This window comes from Hypanus sabinus, chromosome 15 (genome assembly GCF_030144855.1).
Source record: "Hypanus sabinus isolate sHypSab1 chromosome 15, sHypSab1.hap1, whole genome shotgun sequence".
Classification (NCBI taxonomy): domain Eukaryota; kingdom Metazoa; phylum Chordata; class Chondrichthyes; order Myliobatiformes; family Dasyatidae; genus Hypanus; species Hypanus sabinus.
This window is the reverse complement of record NC_082720.1, coordinates 31,427,192-31,444,865: the sequence shown is the minus strand read 5'-3', so window position 1 is coordinate 31,444,865 and position 17,674 is coordinate 31,427,192.

The window sequence follows — 17,674 nt, the reverse complement described above, 5'->3', positions numbered from 1 at the left end:
TCATTTGTATGTTTGATCATAAATGGGATAAATACCTTATTACTTTTTCATATGATATGACTGATTTCTATTAGTGCATTTAAAAACACTCATAACGTCACTGGACAGATGGAATGAAAGGCTGGAGAGAAGAGGAATGAAAGGTAATCAATCCATAATGGAACACATGCACTATTACTGCTGTCCAGCACCTAAACATTGAAACTTTGTGAAACATTTTCAAAAGCTCATGTCTATGACCATCTAAGGTCATCTGTTCAACAGAGTGCCATGTTAGATAACAGGTTGAATCAAGAAAGAATAAGGAAGATGGGACATGGCAACAGAAATATTATAAATAGAAGAACCTGAAAGGGAAAGTGGACAAGACATGTGCATTTAATGGAGTTGAACAGAGTGAAACCTGGCCCCTGAAGAAGTGGTACAGCGCTGATGGATGTGCAGGGTGATGAAGATGGACAAAGTAAGGTCAAGTTTACATCGGGGAAATGATGAAAATAGTGGAATTTTGCAGCTGTTCTCTCATTGACTGGGTGGATACTACTAAATTTATGTCCCTTCAGTGTTACCAAAGATTTTCTAGGTCACTATAATTTTCATACTGAAGTAGTTTAAACAGCTCCTTCATTTTTGGTGCTGTTGCTGGTTTTCGGTAGTTTCCTGCTTCCCAAACAAATCTCTTCTTTGGAGAATATTTGACATTTAGATTTAATAAAGAAATGCCTAATCTTGAACAACTGATGCTGGATTAACAGTATGTCATTTGAGGAAATGTTTCCAATAAATTCATTAAAATTTAACATAATTAAATAGGATGATTAAGACATTGTGCCTGCCAAACCCCTTTTCTCCAACATATGTTCAACTCAATGAATATAGGACTCAATTAAAATAGAATTTATTTTTTCATCTTTCCTATTCCTTATCCTTAACAATAAATTATCAGCACTTCCGCACTCCAATGCCATGTTAATAAATTTATTTTGAACAATTTTATTTCAAATTCAATTTATAATGTGAGCCTCCTTTACAATATTTTAATAATATGGCCTTTTGTTGAAAAAAATCATCTTTCAGAGAAGCTTGGTTATGACTGGGACACCACTTCATTGAACATCTCTGCTCCATCCACTCAGTCTGCCTAATCTGCCAAGAGCGGACCTTCCTTGTGGTCAGATACTCTAATTCCCATTCTGACGTGACATCTCTCTTGTGCCAACTTGAGGCCACCCTCAGGGTGGAGGAGAAACACCTTATTTTCCATCGGGGTAGCCTCCAACCTGATGGCATGAATATTGATTTCTGCTTCCAGTAAAAATATTTCTCCCCTCCCCTCTTCTATTCCCCAATCTGGCCTCTCTCCTTTTCTCATCTACCTATCACTTCCTCCAGGATCCCCTTCCTCCTTCCCTTTCTCCTATGTTCCTTCCTCTCCAGCCTTTTATCTTTCCTATTCATCTAGCTTTACCTATCACCTTCCACTTCTACTCCTTCCCCTTCCTCCACCTTTTTACTCTGGCACTTTCCCCCTTCCTTTCCTGTCCTGAATAAGGGACCCGGTCTGAATTCATTTCTATAGTTGCTGCCCGGCTTGCTGAGTTCCTCCAGCAATTTGTGGGTGTTGCCTTGGCTGCAAGTTTCAGGAAGAAAACTCTCTGGTCCTCATTAATGTGCTCTTGAGAAAACTGTCATCAACTGTGCTTTTCCAAGTCTGTAACTCCCCCACAGAGAAACTCAAACGATTTCTGAAATTTGAATGGAATTCATGTTGTGGTAGTTGGCATCTGGCTGTCTCAAAGGACAATAGGTGATGATGATATCACAAGCCTGGGCGGAAGGTATGGAGATCCTGAGATGCCCTGTCATCAAGGTTCCCCTCTTGGCCTCACAAGCGCTGTCCAAAGGAAAGCTAATGAAGCAATATGTTTGGTACCAGCTCGCCTGCAGGAACTACCAGAAGGAAGTTCAATGACATCCAGCTGCCTTAGGGACTGCACTCTGGATTTGCTGTCTGATTTTACGCCCATTGACGTCGTCTCTTCTGAGGCTGCCCACCAGGCAGTGGTGCTACTTACCCATGGTTGGGGATCTGGTTAACATGCACCAGGGTGTCTCCACACACCAGTGGGCTTGTGTGCTATGTGTGTAGGTTCCAGACCTCCTCCCTGTCCTGTGTAGTTCAGCCTGAGTCCAAGGGTTCAGTTTTCATGTGTTGCCAGTGAGGAGGCACTACATGAGGCTTGCCGTTGGAGAGGCTATGTACTGGCAGAGAGGGACTTACAGATACAGCTCTCCTTTTTACAAGAATTCTAGCCAGTGGTGGAAGCTGAAAGTGGGAGAGAGAAGAACTACCCACTACAATACCACACGAGGCATCACAACAAACATTTTGACACCATTCTCTGGCACCATTATGTTCACAGCATTGTTATGGGAAAACATTCATGGTTCAAATGATCAACAAACTGCCAATCTTCTTATTCTCCTATAACTGTGAAATCTTTCTGAATGCTACAGTTTCAAAATGATTGAAATAACAAAATTTTAAGAATAACTTTTTTTTGATATCTAATCATCATTGTCTATTTTACTTGAGATAAGGATGTTCAACTCCTTATTGAATTTCTGCCATCCTTCTTGTAAATATACTTCCATGGAGCTACGGGGAAGAAAGTTCCAGAAGCACTGCTTGGTACCAATGTAGAAATGGTGATATATTTCCACTGGTGGGAGCGACTTGGAGAGCACTTTCCTTCTTTTGTAGTAGAGCATGCAAACTTTGGAAATTCTGAAGCAGTTTAGTAAGTAATTCAGTGCATTTTGTAGATGATATACACACTGCATCCACCATGAACTGAAAGTGCAGAGAATGCATGTTTGGGTTTGTTCATGATGTGCTAATTAAAATTGGCTGCTTTGTATTGGATGATGTTGAATGTTAACAGAGCTGCAGTCATTGAAGAAAGTGAAGAGTGTTCCATTTCACTTCCCTCTGTGGATGTTGGAAAGGCTTAGGAATGTCCAGAGATCAGTTACTTGCCACAAATACCTAGAATCAGAGTTATTCCTCTAGCCACAATACTTATGTCAGTGTTCCATTTAGGTTTTGGTCAAATAGAATAGAACATAGAAAATAGAACAATACAGCACAGTATAGCCCCTTTAACCCACAGTGTGATGCCGACCTTTTAACTTATTTCAAGATCAATCTAAAGCTTTGCTCTCACATAGCCCTCCACTTTTATTTCATCCCCGTGCCTATCTGAGTGTCTTGAATCTCTCTAATGTATCCACCTCTACCACCACCCCCAGCAGTGCTTTTCATGCATTTACCTCTCTCTCTGTGAAATACCTACCCCTGAGATCCACCATCACTTTGTTCCAATCATCCTAAAATTATGACCTTTCATATTAACCATTTCCACCCAGGGGAAAAGACACCAATTGCCCATGCTATCAATATCTCTTTCCATGTCCCTTTTGATGAGGGGTGACCTCATTGAAACATCAAAAAGTGAAAGACCTTGATAGTGGATGGGGAGAAGATGTTTCCATGGTGTGAGAATCTAAGACTAGAGGACACAGCCTCAGAATAGAGGGGTGCCCTCTTAGAACAAAGATGAGAAGAAATTTCTTTAGCCAGAGAGTGGTGAATCTGTGGGATTCTTTGCCACAGGCAGCTTTATGTATATTTAAGGTGCAGGTTGACTGGTCAAGGCATGAAGGATATAAGGAGAAGGCAGGAGACTGGGGATGAGAAGAATATTGGATCTGCCATGAAGAAATGGTGGAGCAGACACGATGGGCCAAATGGCCTAATTCTGCTCCTATATCTTATCATCTTATACATTGTTATCAAATCCCCTCTCATCCTCCTTCTCTCCAGAGAAAAAAGAACAAATTTGCTCAAACTTTCCTCATAAGAAAGGCTTTCTAATCCAGGCAGCATCCTGGTAAACCTCCTCTGCATTGTCTCCAAAGCTTCCACATCTTTCCTACCATAAGGTGATCAGAACTGAACTCAATACTCTAAACATGGCCTAACCAGAGTTTTATAGAGCTGCAAAATTACCTCATGGCTCATGACCTCATGAACTCACTCCTCCTATTACATCATATGTTTCCTTAGCCACCCTATCAACCTGCATGGCAACTTTGAAGGAGCTATGGATGTGGATCCAGGTGATCTCCAGGTGGGGCCAGGTAATATCACTGAGTAGATAGTTAAATTCACTTCTTCTGCAGATGATTACTGCCTAGTAATTTTGTGATGGATTGGAGAAGGTCATTGAATAAATTAGCTGGCCTGGGAAATTCCATAAGAAACACCTGGAGTGATATCCTGGGGTGGGATGATTGACCTCCAAAAAACTCAATTATTTTCCTTTAGTGGGATAAAAGATTCCAGTCATTAGACCATTTTCTTTTTCATGATACCTATTGACATGAACACTGCCTGGTCTCCTTCATGTTACACTTAAACTAGTTGGGAAAATCATTTCTGATTAATCTGAAATGTTACCTGCAAACTGCATTTATGATTACATGTTTTTCAGTTTATACCCTGTGGTCATTCTCACGTCAACTCTGGAATTCAGCTCTTTGTTCCATGTTTGAACCAAATCTGTCATGATGTTTGTAACTGAGGCTACGTCCACACTACACCAGATAAATCCATAACCATAGCTTTTTCTCTTCGTTTTTACCCTCTGCCAACACTAAAACAGTGTTTTCGTCCCCCAAAACTGGAGCTATTCAGAAATGCTTTCCAGGGTGGGTATTTTTGAAAACACTGCTCAGGCAGATCAGTGTGGACGGGGTAACCGGAGACTTCCGAAAACACTATCAGACGGCAGCGTGCTATTTCATTGTTTTCTTTAACACAACCTAACAATTTCAGAACAGACGGCAACGAGACTGAAGCCAGAAGAGTTAGAAATGTACTCACCAAATCTTTGACCCATAACTTACTGAATAAATAAGTATACACACTTTGCTCTGTTTTCTGTCCTTGCTCATATGAAAGTGGTTTACCTATTTATGCAAGTACTTCTCTGACAATAGATGTGTAACAGCCTAATGTAATATTGTATGGAACTACCAGATAACACTGATGCAGACATTAAAACATTTATACATTTAACAAGGTGCTTTATTAATGCAACAGAGTTAGTCAGTTTTTCAATGTTCGTCGTCAGCCAGGTCAATCTGTCTGTGAACTCCCTGTCAGTTGCCTCCGTGCGCTCCAGTATTTGTTTTTTTTTTACTTTTAAGTTCTCCTGCACGAGATCCAACAGCTGTCCATCATTTTAAGTTTTCCTAGTCTGTAACTACACCAAACATGGGGCTTGTTTTCGGTAGACGTGTCCTGCGCATGGCCAGTAGGAGGAGATTCGTCAAAATCTCCATTTCAATGTGGATAGAGTTATTTTCGAAAACACACAGTGTGATCGCCTATCATTTTTACGCGATGCCAGAGTTTTCAAAATTATCCGGTCTAGTGTGGATGTAGCCTAAGTTGTCCCACAAGTTACTGGTTTATGTTCTTTGATAGCACAGCTGTTTACACCTTCTACTTGCTAATTGAGAGGAAACTGATTGGTCAGTAATTATCAAGACTGGATTGTGAACAGGATATACCTAGAACTTTTTGAAATTATTAGATGACTGCCAATGTTATAACTATAATAAAGTCAGTTAGCTCAAGATACAGCTGCTTCTAGAATATAGTTTTCCATAATTGCCATGGTGATATTGCTTTAACCCATAGTCCTTCTTGTATTCCTTCCTTCCTGAGTAGTTTCTTGATATCATGTGGAGTGAACCTGAAGAGCTACAAATGACCTGCGGCAAAGATTTGGATACGGGCATTCAAACTTTTCACCCATTTTAGGAAGCAACTACTGAGGCAATCAGTCTTTAAACTCTGAATGCCTGCATTGTCTAATCCACATCACCGGGCTAAATCACATATCAAAAACGCATCATTCATCAGCTGAGAAACATCAAACAATATTTTGCATTGCTGCATATCATCACACTGTTTTGCTTGACAGTTTCCAGCGATAATAGCCAGAATATTTGCAGCCCAAATTAAGCAAAATGCAGGAAATTGTAATGATATCTGCAAGCTTTCTATGGGTATCAGTTGCGTTATGTTTATAGTTAGGTTGATACTGTGTTTTCTATTTTCAGCTATAACTGAATTGTTCAGTTGATTTTATTTCTGCTTTGATCATAGTTAAGATATTGAGGAATACGCTACAAAGAGATAAATTTTGAAATGATTCAAAAGGTAACAAAATTTAACTCATTATGCCTTGCCACATAAAGTTACTGCTATGTAACTTTCTGTTCCTATCATACTGTGGCAAATACTACAACTAATAAAAATATCACAAGCTCCTTGGCTGCTGAGGGGCTAAGGGATAGATTTGAAACTTGCATACTGTAAGCATTCATAACTATCCCACAGATAGTCTCAATGTGATTAGTTTCTCAGATGCAGAGTAGAAAAATATTGTGCTTCATTGATTTCTGTATATTGAAATGTCCTGCTGCCCTAACTCTCTAGCAGATATTATGAGAGCTCAAAAATTCTTTGGCTACTCCCACAAAAAATGGCACGTTTTTTTCAATTCATAATTTACAAGGTAAACCAGTAAAAAATTACTGCAGAATGACCTTGTGTATCTCAGCAGTGATGAAATGGCACAGAGACAAGAAGAAGATGGCGCCAATGAACAACGCTACCGAAGGTGACATCCGCAAGATGGATCACGAAGCAACTCCTTCCACTTTTACATCTTTTTTTTTCAGATGAGGTTCTACTGCTATTGGAACCTGTTATCTATATTCTGCTGGTTTCTTTTCAGGTCAATTAGGAAATCAGGTGCTTTGTTGTATCCGAGAGATTACAACAAGGCTGCAAGCAAAGCGTGTGGCATGGAGGCCAGGAAGCTTGGAAATAGTACGCGAGTCCATCATCAACTCCATTTCTCACCAATCTAGCCAATTAAAGCGCCAAGTAAGATGGAAATCATCTTAGGTGGGCATGGAGATGAGAGACTGTTCAGCACTGTTTACCAGTCCCTCACTCCCTGCTCCCAAGGAAAGGTCCTTGCATTTGAGTGATCTCTCTCTCTCCCTTGATACTGTTAAGGAAGGGTACCGGAGCAAGGTCCAATGGACCCAGTTTGTAAGTTGGACACTAATTCACTTTATGATGTGTTCTAGTTTCTGATCACTCCTTTTTATACTGTTTTTTTTTGGGTGATTTTTGGATTGGGGCAGTCTGCAGATAATGAATACTGAGCTAAACTGAAATATTCCTTTTGATTTTCTGTTTTATATTCTATGTTTTTGCTTATTTCTTATTTGTTACCATTTGTGTGATTTGTTTTGTTTTTGCACATGCGGGGGCGGGGAGGGGTTGATGCTTTCCTTTGAATGGATTCAATGATTCTTTATTTTGTGGTTGTTTGGAGGGGGGAAGATGAATCTCACGGTTGTGTACTGCATATCAACTTTCATATGTACTTTGAATCCTTTGTTGAACATTTTAACAAAAAGGATTTTTTTTCTTTCTGGATGGTGTTTTGTTTAACAGCAGCGTCTCAGTTTTTGGAATTAGGCAGTCCAACAAATACTGCTATAAACAGCTGATGTGAGTTCATGCACCTATTGAACATCAGAGCTTCAGAATGTTTCAAATTATATAACACAATTAAAATCATTTACTAACAGAAAAGATGATATTTATGCTGATTTGGCTACTGTACATATTGACAAAATCACATTCTGCCAGAGGAGAGGAATGCACTTTTAATTCCTATTGAAGTCACCTATAAGGAAGGGTTGGATTGTGCTTTGAATGCTACATCCATTCCTCTATAGTTGTAGGACAAAACACCTTCTTAATTACATGAATATGTTTAAGCAATGTTGTGGTATGAAAGTATGTGTTGTACCCCTCAAATGTCATTTCGAAAAATCAAATCCAATGAGAAATCACCCTTGACAACTAGCCAAGGAGTTGGCATACACAGGGTAACAAGGAAAAGGTGTAAGCTGTTGGAAGGCTAACCAGACACACAACTTCAGCTAAAGTCAGGTGTGCATATCACTTTGATAGCTGAAGAAATAAAATTTTAATTACTTAAATAAATCAAGAATTTAAAAAATACTGGTACTAGTGTTAAGATGTATTCTGGAGTTAGTGTATACAACAAATATTAATTTCAATAGCAGCCATTCTTCAGATTTGAATGTGGATTGCAGATTGAATTTAAAATGCAGCTCAGAACAATGGGCTTCCTGGAGCTGCAGGTTGGGGTCAATCACAAACAAAAAACCCTCCACTTAGACCTCAGATATCTGCACATACATAAATGCAGCCCAGAGTCGGTGGGGATTAACATTCATTTTGGGTGTCTGGAGAGTGGGTGCAAAGAAGGAGATGATTGAAAACTATATGTAATTCAAAGGAAGCATTGCAGATACATTGTAACTAGAATTGTCCCAATGACACCTTTGATCTTTAGCTTATAAAACTGTGGTATAATACTAGGTTGAGCAGGTCTCTTCTTCCAAGAATGTCTTGAATGCTGAATAAGAACTTCCATATCCATTAATTTCAGTGTCGCTCAGGTGTCTTTGTTCACCATTATAGCACTAGTAACAGCAATGGTGAATCTACAAGATTGCAGTCATCTTTAACTGGTTGAGTGATATTCACCTTCATCCACTGAAATTGATTAACTCTTACTTCTTGTTGAAATAGCTGCTAGATTCATAGGGAATTAGAAATGAACAATTAATGCTGATCTACCCAGACACAGTCTTGAGCAAATGAAAAATGACACTGTACAAAATAAAGTCAAATCCTACCAAACAAAACACCCCAATTTTCTTTTTCCTCTCAGTTCATGTTCACCTTAGTTATGCACTCTGATTATTAGACAGGAAATGTTCCTGTGATAATGTAACACTGTAAGAATTATGTTCCCCTTACTCCCAAGTCCAAATAAAATCATGATGCCTGGTTCTGTAAGTCTTTAAGTGCAAAGCTGTAATTGGAGCAGCATCCACAAATATTGTTAAAGTTTATCGGTTGTTCAAGCAGCTGTACTCTCTCTGTACCCATAACTGTGTGGCTAGGCATAGCTGAAATATCATTAATAAATTTGCTGATGATGCGACCATCCTTGGTAGAATCTCAGATGGAGATGAGGGCGTACAGGAGCAAGATATAGCAACTAGTGGAGTGGAGTTGCAGCAACAACCCTGCATTCAACGAAAGAGCTGATTGTGGACTTCAGGGAGGATAAGATGACGGAACATAAACCTATCCTCATAGACGGATTAGAAATGGAGAGAGTGAGCAGTTTCAAGTTCCTGGGTGTCAAGGTATCTGAGGACTTAACCTGGTCCCAACATATCGATACAGCTATAAAGAAGGCAAGACGGCAACCATACCTCATTAGGATTTTGAAGAGATTTGGTACGTTAACAAAAACACTCAAAAACATCTGTGGATGTACCATGGAGTGCATTCTGACAAACTGCATCACTATCTGGTATGGGGGAGGAGGGGTGGCTACAGCATGGGCCAAAAGAAGCTGTAGAGTGTTGTAAACTTAGTTGGCTCCATCTTGGGTACTAGCCTACAAGTACCCAGGACACCTTCAACGAGCGGTGTCTCAGAAAGGCAGCATCCATTATTAAAGACCACCAGCACCCAGAGCATGCCATCTTCTCATTGTTACCATCAGGTAAGAGGTACAAGAGGCCTGAAGGCACACACTCAGTGATTCAGGAACAGCTTTTTCCCCTCTGCCATCCGATTTCTAAACAGACATTGAAACCTTGAACAGTACCTTATTTTTTTAATATATATTATTTCTGTTTTTGCTTGATTTTTAATCTATTCAATATATATATACTGTAATTGATTGATTTATTTATTTTCTTCTTTTTTATGATTTGCATTGAACGCTGCTGCTAAGTTATCAAATTTCACAACACACGCCGGTGAATACAAACCCAATTCTGATTCTGTATCTTAACAGCTGATACATGTAAAATTTGCAATGTGAACATTTAAGAGCAAGGAGACACACTACACTGAAGTGAATCTAATTATTTTATTTATGATTGCAAATTTGTTGAATTATATTATACTTACTTGGTAAAGTTTTAGTCTGATCCATGCTCTGCACTCGAAGGCTAGTGACATGAACAGGTGACAAAGGACATCCATGGACATTGGGTTCGCCCAGGTTGATGGGTTCCAGGATGGTGCATGAGTGGTGATCACTGGAATTCAGAGACTTTTATCAGCTAATTTGGGTGTCGTTACTGAAAATTGAAACCCAAAGGTTGATTAGAAGTCCAGACGTCAAAGCCCGATGGCCAAAGCCTGGAGTCTGCAGATTGGAATCCCGGAGGCCTAGCTTGGAGTTGGATGACTGTCTGAATGTGTGGGTGGGTGAGATGTTTTGCTGGTGTTGTTTCATTACTTGTTTTATTCTGTTTTGTTGTGTCCTGGTTGTTCTGCCAAGCATTGTGAGTATGCTATGTTGTCAGTATAATATCTGGAGACACTTGCACATTCTCAGCTGTGCTGGTTGTTAATGCAGACGTGTTTCACTCTGTGTTTCCAACTAATGTGTATAAATAAATCTGAATCTGAATCTTGGAGTGGTGAAACAAGAAGATAAAACTGATAAATATAAGAGATTCTGCAGATGCTGGAAATCCAGAGCAACAAACACAACATGTTGGGGAACTCAGCGGGTTGGGCAGCATCTATTGAAATGAATAAGTTTTTGACGTTTTGGGCCAAGACCCTTCTACAGGACTGGAAAGGAAGTGGGAAGATGCCAGAATGAAAAGGTGGGGGGAGGGGTAAGAGGATAAGTTAGTAGGAGATAGGTGAAGCCAGGTGGGTGGGGAAGATAAAAGGATAGAGAAGAAGGAGTTTGATAAGAGATGGAATTGAACCATGGGAGAAAGGAAGAGATAGATGCACCAGGGAGGAGGTGATAGGCAGGTGAGGAGAAGAGATAACAGGCCATGGATGGAAATAGAAGAAGAGGGGAGGGGAAGATTTACTGGAAGAAGAAATCAATATTGATACCATTAGGTTGGAGGGCACCTCGAAGGAATATGAGGTTTTGTTCTCCGATCTTAGAGCAGTCTCTTTGTGGCAGAAGAGGAAGCTATGGACTGACATGTCAGAACAGGAAAGGGGATAGGAATGACATTTTGGTTCACCTCCTTGAATGGAGGTGAAGGAGGAATTGAACAGTCACATAGAACAAATAGAAGATACAGTATATGGTCTTTGGGTTATGATGAATTGCTGAAAGCAGAGAAATAATCTGACCATGCTGTAAAAAAAATACATGATGATAATAATGTCCAAAATAGAATATTTCCATTCCCTATCACTGATATTCCACTCCCTAACTCTAATATTCCATTCCCCAACACTGGTATTCCATTTCCCAACACTGAAATTCCACTCCCAATCACTGATAATCCATTCCAATCACTGATAATCCATTCCAAACACTGATAATCCATTCCAAACACTGATAATCCATTCCAAACACTGATATTCCATTCTCTAACCCTGGTATTGATCTCTTGGTAATGAGCCTATCTGCACTATGCTGCTTTACTCAGCAAGTCAGCCACATTCATTCATGTATTGTTCCTTTGTCCATATCTGAACAAGGCATTAATGAGCTCTACTGCTAAGTGGTTTGATGGACAATTAAACACAATTAAATAATAAGCACAATTAAACAAGCTCTTGGTGAGTAAGCCTTCTTCATATCTCTAAGATGAAAACTTCCATCACTTTTATGATGTTTGAGAGTACCATGGAATATGGGTACTACCATATTTGGGTACTACCGGGGTACTCCCGGAGGCTGGGAGGTAGGGTGGAGGATGTGGGAGAGATAGGCAGCCAAATGTTGGCTTTCATGCATCCAACTTACAGATGTATTTACGATGTGCCAGAAGACTTTCTTTGATGTTTCACCCTGTGGCCACTCTTTACACGGACAAAGACTGTGATGCCAAAGCTGAAACAGAATCCTCCCAGTACGCCACAACAGTGACCAATGCAACAGAACAGACATTGCATCTTGAGTTCATTATTACTTCCCTTGTAGTATCCTGCTCCTTCATGGCCACTCAGCAATATCAGGTCCTTTCAAAGGAACATCTTGCAGTCTCCTGTGCTGACTTTCCACTAGAGTCCTGCATTGCTCTTGCTTACTTGTAATGGATCAGTCATTAGGTGGAAACATAAACCACCAGCCTGGCTGCTTTCAATTAAGTATGACTGTCTGAGCAGATACATGGTCTGCATGTGTTTGTGGTTGGAAATCAGAATGCAAGAATGAGTGATTTTCTGTGAAGAGTCACCATAATCTCCCAGGGTTATTGCCAATGAGCTGTTTAAAGGCCTTAAAAGAGATTGAAATGAGTGAGTGCTGTATGCCAAGTGATTAAGTAACCAGGTGGCTTTGAATGGCTGATAATAGCACATATTAAAAACTCCATTCCTGCCACATTGCATCAGCAAATATGCTTATCAATGTATTCACCAATACGCTTACTGACAGAAACATTCTAGGACAGATGCCATAGAATATCCTTTTGACTACTTCAACCTACCTATGTAAAAAGGATTGACAGTTAAAACTGCTTTTGAAGATTTACCCATTTCTAATTCTTTGCCGCCATCTACAATCACATTGTTATAGCATCTGTCATACAACTGGCTCTGACACACCTAGAAAACAAGGCCACTTATGTCAGAATGTTATTTCTGGATTCAATTTGACATTCAACACTATTGTCTCACTGACCTTAGTGAACAAGGTCCTACTCCTCGGTCTAAATGCACCACTGTGCAACTGGGTGTTGGACTTCCTAATGAACAGACCTCAGAAAGTCAAGATGTACAACCACTCCTCCCTCCCCATCATCTTCAATATGGGTGCACCCCCACCCCAGGGCTGTGTGCTGAGCCCACTTCTGTACACACTGCTCGCACATGACTACACAGACAAACACCTGAGCAATCATACTGTCAAGTTTGCCAATGACATGACAGTCATGGGGCTGATCACTAACAATGGTGAGGTGGCCTACAGAGAGGAGGTTGAAGAGCTCAAGTCTGGTACCAGGAAGATTACCTCTTCCTTAATGTCAACAAGACAAAGGAGATGGTTATTGACTTCAGAAAAACCTACACCACTCACACCCTTCTTTACATCAGTGGCCCAGCAATGGAATCTGCAAGCTGTTCAAACTCTTGGGAGTGCACATTACACATAGTCTTTCATGTTCCCAAAACCCATCCACACAGTCATGAAAGCTCACCAATGCCTCTCCTTTCTGAGGGAACCAGACTTTGCACACTCATATTCACTATATTCTGCAGATGTGGAGGAGAGAGCATCATAACAAACCGCATCACTGCTTGATATGGAAACTGCTCTGTGGCAGACAGGAAGGCTCCACAATGGGTACTCAAAACTGCCCAACGCATCATCAGCACCAGCCGACCTGATATCAAGGCCATATATACAGAAAAGTGCAGGAAAAGGGCCTGTAATATTATGAGCTCTGCACATCAGGGGGGAGGCCATGTGGCACCCATGCCAGGACCACCAGACACAAAAACAGTTACTTTCCCCAAACAGTCAGGCTGATCAATACCTCCAGCCACTAACTCCACCATTACATTATGATTTCCCCTCAGTCACCTTGTGTACAACCTAGTGTCATAATGGAAATACAATAAATCCATGTATATAAGCTATCTTACATATTTATATTTATTGTGTTTATTGTTATTTATTATTATTTTCTTTATCTTTTGTGTTTTCTTTTGTGCTGCATTGGTTCCGGAGTAACAATTATTTCTTTCTTCTTGCACATGTGTATGGGAAATGACATTAAAAAATCTTGAAACTTGAATCTTGAAATACCTTCATACTTACTTCTAATATCCAAGTATGTTGGTATTCTACTGCTGTCCAGTGCCTCCCACTCATATGTGAGATAACAGATGAGGTATTTCTGGATCTCTATCTTCTCTGCTTTTTTTTCTTTTGTAAGGAGAGAAAAGAGAATATACTGTCTGATGAATAGGGATGATATCTGCCAACTACATAGATGGACTCCAAATTTTCCTTCTGTGACTAGAACCCACAGTTCCAGTACATTGCAAATTAAAATATTGTCCTTGTTTCAGCAAAACTTTCAATTTTATTGAGCTTGCTCAGGTAAAATTAATTTATTTTTGGACCCCTTCAAATTTGTAATGGATGTTTGGTTAACCTCCTCTTATTTATGTTGACTATTTTAGTTGCATTTTCCAGTACTAAAGACATTTATCTTCCAATGCTGCTATCAATTCAATTATTGACTTATGCATTTGTGATAGTATCAGCCATTTACTTTCATATTTTTAAACTGAAGTCAAATTCTTAAATTTTATGGTGAGATCTGAACTTGGATTATTAGTTCAGTCTTATTGATTAACAGTCTATAGACACAAGAATCATATTACTATAGCAGTGATAAATGAGTGTTTGATGATTTGTGTTTGTACAGTGGCAGAAAATAAATCTCATTTGTTCCTGTTTCTTTGAAGAATGGCTGAAATTATTGCACAATTTTGTTTCTCTGATGAATCATCAGAACATAAAGGTATTCATGGTACGTTGTGCTTGTCATATTCTTTTGTTAAACTTGATAGAATGGTGCAAGTTTTTTTTGTCCATTATGCCAATGTTTTAAATCTCGAGCCAGAACACTTGAAGTTGAATTGGGAAAACAGCAACACGCATCTGCAACTAAAATTCCTTCTCATGTGATATTATTATGAAATTAAGGATTTCTTATAACAGGCAAATCAGATCCACATAGAATATAGAAGAGTTCAGCAGAGGAACAGGCCTGTTGGCCCACAATATCTATCCCGGCCATAAGGCCACTCCAAGCTAATCTCAGCTCCCTGCACCTGGGCTATATCCCTACAAAAATCCCTACATTTTCATCAGCTACAGTTAAAGTTGTTATTAGATTATGGATGGCAAGAAAGAATTAGAAATGGGTAAATCTTTGAAAACAATTTTAACTGTCATTCCATTTTGCATAGGTCGGTTGAAGTACTATAGTCAAATGTAACTCCACTTATTCCTCTGGGCCATTACTTTCCCAACAACCATTTTTGAAATGAAAAGGATGTTTTCCTTACAGTATAAGAAAAACCCATTGTGGTGTTTTAAAATTTTTGAGAATTATTTGAAATCAGATGTTGTATTTGTTATTAAATGCATAGTACTTAATTTGACATAGTAAAAATCAAAATTAGGAATGAAAAGGCAATCCTTGGGTTAGGAAGTTATAGTTGGTGGAGTTCTGCAGAGCTCCATTCTTGGGCCTCAGCTCTTCATAATATATCAATGATTTGGATGGAGGCACCCTGAGATATACTCCAGGTTTGCTGCTGGGTGGCAAAATAGGCGGTGAGGAGGGTACAGAGAAGCCACAAGAGGAAAGAGACAGGATAACTAAAAGGATAAAGACCGACCAGATGGACTATAATGTTGAACAACATAGCATCTGATTTGGTTATGGAAGTTTCATCAGATAATGACTTGGGCAATTAAGGTTTTTCATGCAAGCTAAGATTAATCAAACTGGGTCTATAAACTCTCAAGTTTGGAAGAATGAGAGGTGATCCTTACAGGGCTGGACAAAGAAATTTTGAGAATGATGAATTGATGGCTAGGCAATGTTCGAGTCTCAAATTAAGGGTCAGACATTCAGAACAGAGTTGAGATGGAACTTCTTCACACAGAAGTTTGTGAATCTCTGGAATTTCTCATCTATTATGGCTGTGCACGTTCAAGATGGGAATCAGTAAGTTCTTGAATATTAAGGGAATCAAGTGACATAGGGTTAGCACAGGAACAGTGTACTGGGATGTTATTGAATGGTGGATTAAGTATGAGGAGCTGATTGGCTGATTGTTGTTTCTATTTCCTATGCTCTTGTGCCAATAAGGCCTTACCCACCAGAGACCGGAACACCAAAAAGAAAGATAACAGCTCTTTCATCTACATGCACATTTTTGCGGGATTTTTACATTTGGAAACAATTATTTACAGAATTTTTGGGTTAATTAAATATACTAAATAATAGTTATTTTATTTTTCTCATTGCTTTCTTCATGATAACTTCTGAAGGGTTTTGTTTTCTCTGATCAAGTACTTGAATTCTGGGAACATTTCAGGTCAAGATTTGACAAAGATGGAAGTTATTTCTGGAGAACCATGCTGAGGTCAGAGTCTCACTTTGAACACGTTCAAATATTTGGGAGGAGGAACCAAGGGAGAAAAGCTTTGGAGATGAATGCCGCTGATGAAAACTGCTGCCATCTCCCACCTATATCTGTCAGATCCTACCTCAGTCCTACCAAAGGTCCATACCCTCTCCAATGCTGCCAAATAGAGAATTACTTATCTCCAGACTGCATACAGTGGGCTTGAAAGAATAAGATTAAAATTGAGTACATACACAAAGGAAAATAAGCATGGTGACTGATTTATAAGGTTTTTATAGAAAGTTGAAGAGAGTTGCAAAGCTTCACACACAAAAGTAGTAATAGGTAATCCAGACTTCTCCAAATACAAACATATCCACATGCAATATATCTGATCTGTGCTCTACATCTGTGCTCTGCAAGTCATTATTAAGGACAAGAAATTTTTTACTTCATCACTTGATGTGCTATTAGTTGATAGAATTAGTTTTGTATTTTCTAAAATGTGGAAATAATTTGGAAATAATTCACTTGCTCACCTATTACCATTGAGGAAAAAATGCTTTCCTACAAAAGCACCTTAGAATTTATTTTTCATAAGACCATAAGACATGGGAGCAGAATTAGGCCATTCAGCCCATCAAGTCTGTTCTGCCATTTCATCATGTCTGATTCATTTCCTTCTCAAACTCATTCTCCACCTTCTCCCTGTAACCTTTCACGCCCTGACTAATAAAGAACCTATCAACCTTGGCCTTAAGTAAACTCAATGATCTGGCCTTTTGAATTCCACAGATTCATCACCAGCTGGCTAAAGAAATTCTTCTTCATCTCCATTCTAATTGGATGTCCCCCTATTCTGTGGTTGTAGCGCCTGATCCTAGAACCGCACCATAGGAAATATACTCTCCACATCCACTCTATCTAAGTCTTTCAACATTCAATAGCTTTCAATAAGATTCCCATCATTCTTCTAAATTACAGTGAGTTAAGCCCCAGAGCCATCAATTGCTCCTCGTATGATAAGCCTTTCATTCTTTGAATCATTCACGTGAATCTCCTCTTAAACCTCTCCAATGCCAACACATCCTTCCTTAAATAAGGGCTCAAAAACTGCTCACAATACTCCAGGTGAGGCCTTATCTGTGCCTTCTAAAGCCTTGGAATTACATTATTACTCTAAATATTAACAATACATTTACCTTCCTCTCCACCAACTGAACCTGCAAAATAACTATGAGGGAAACTTGCATAAGGAATCCCATGTCCCTTTGCAACTCAGATTTTTTAATTTTCTCACCATTTAGTAAA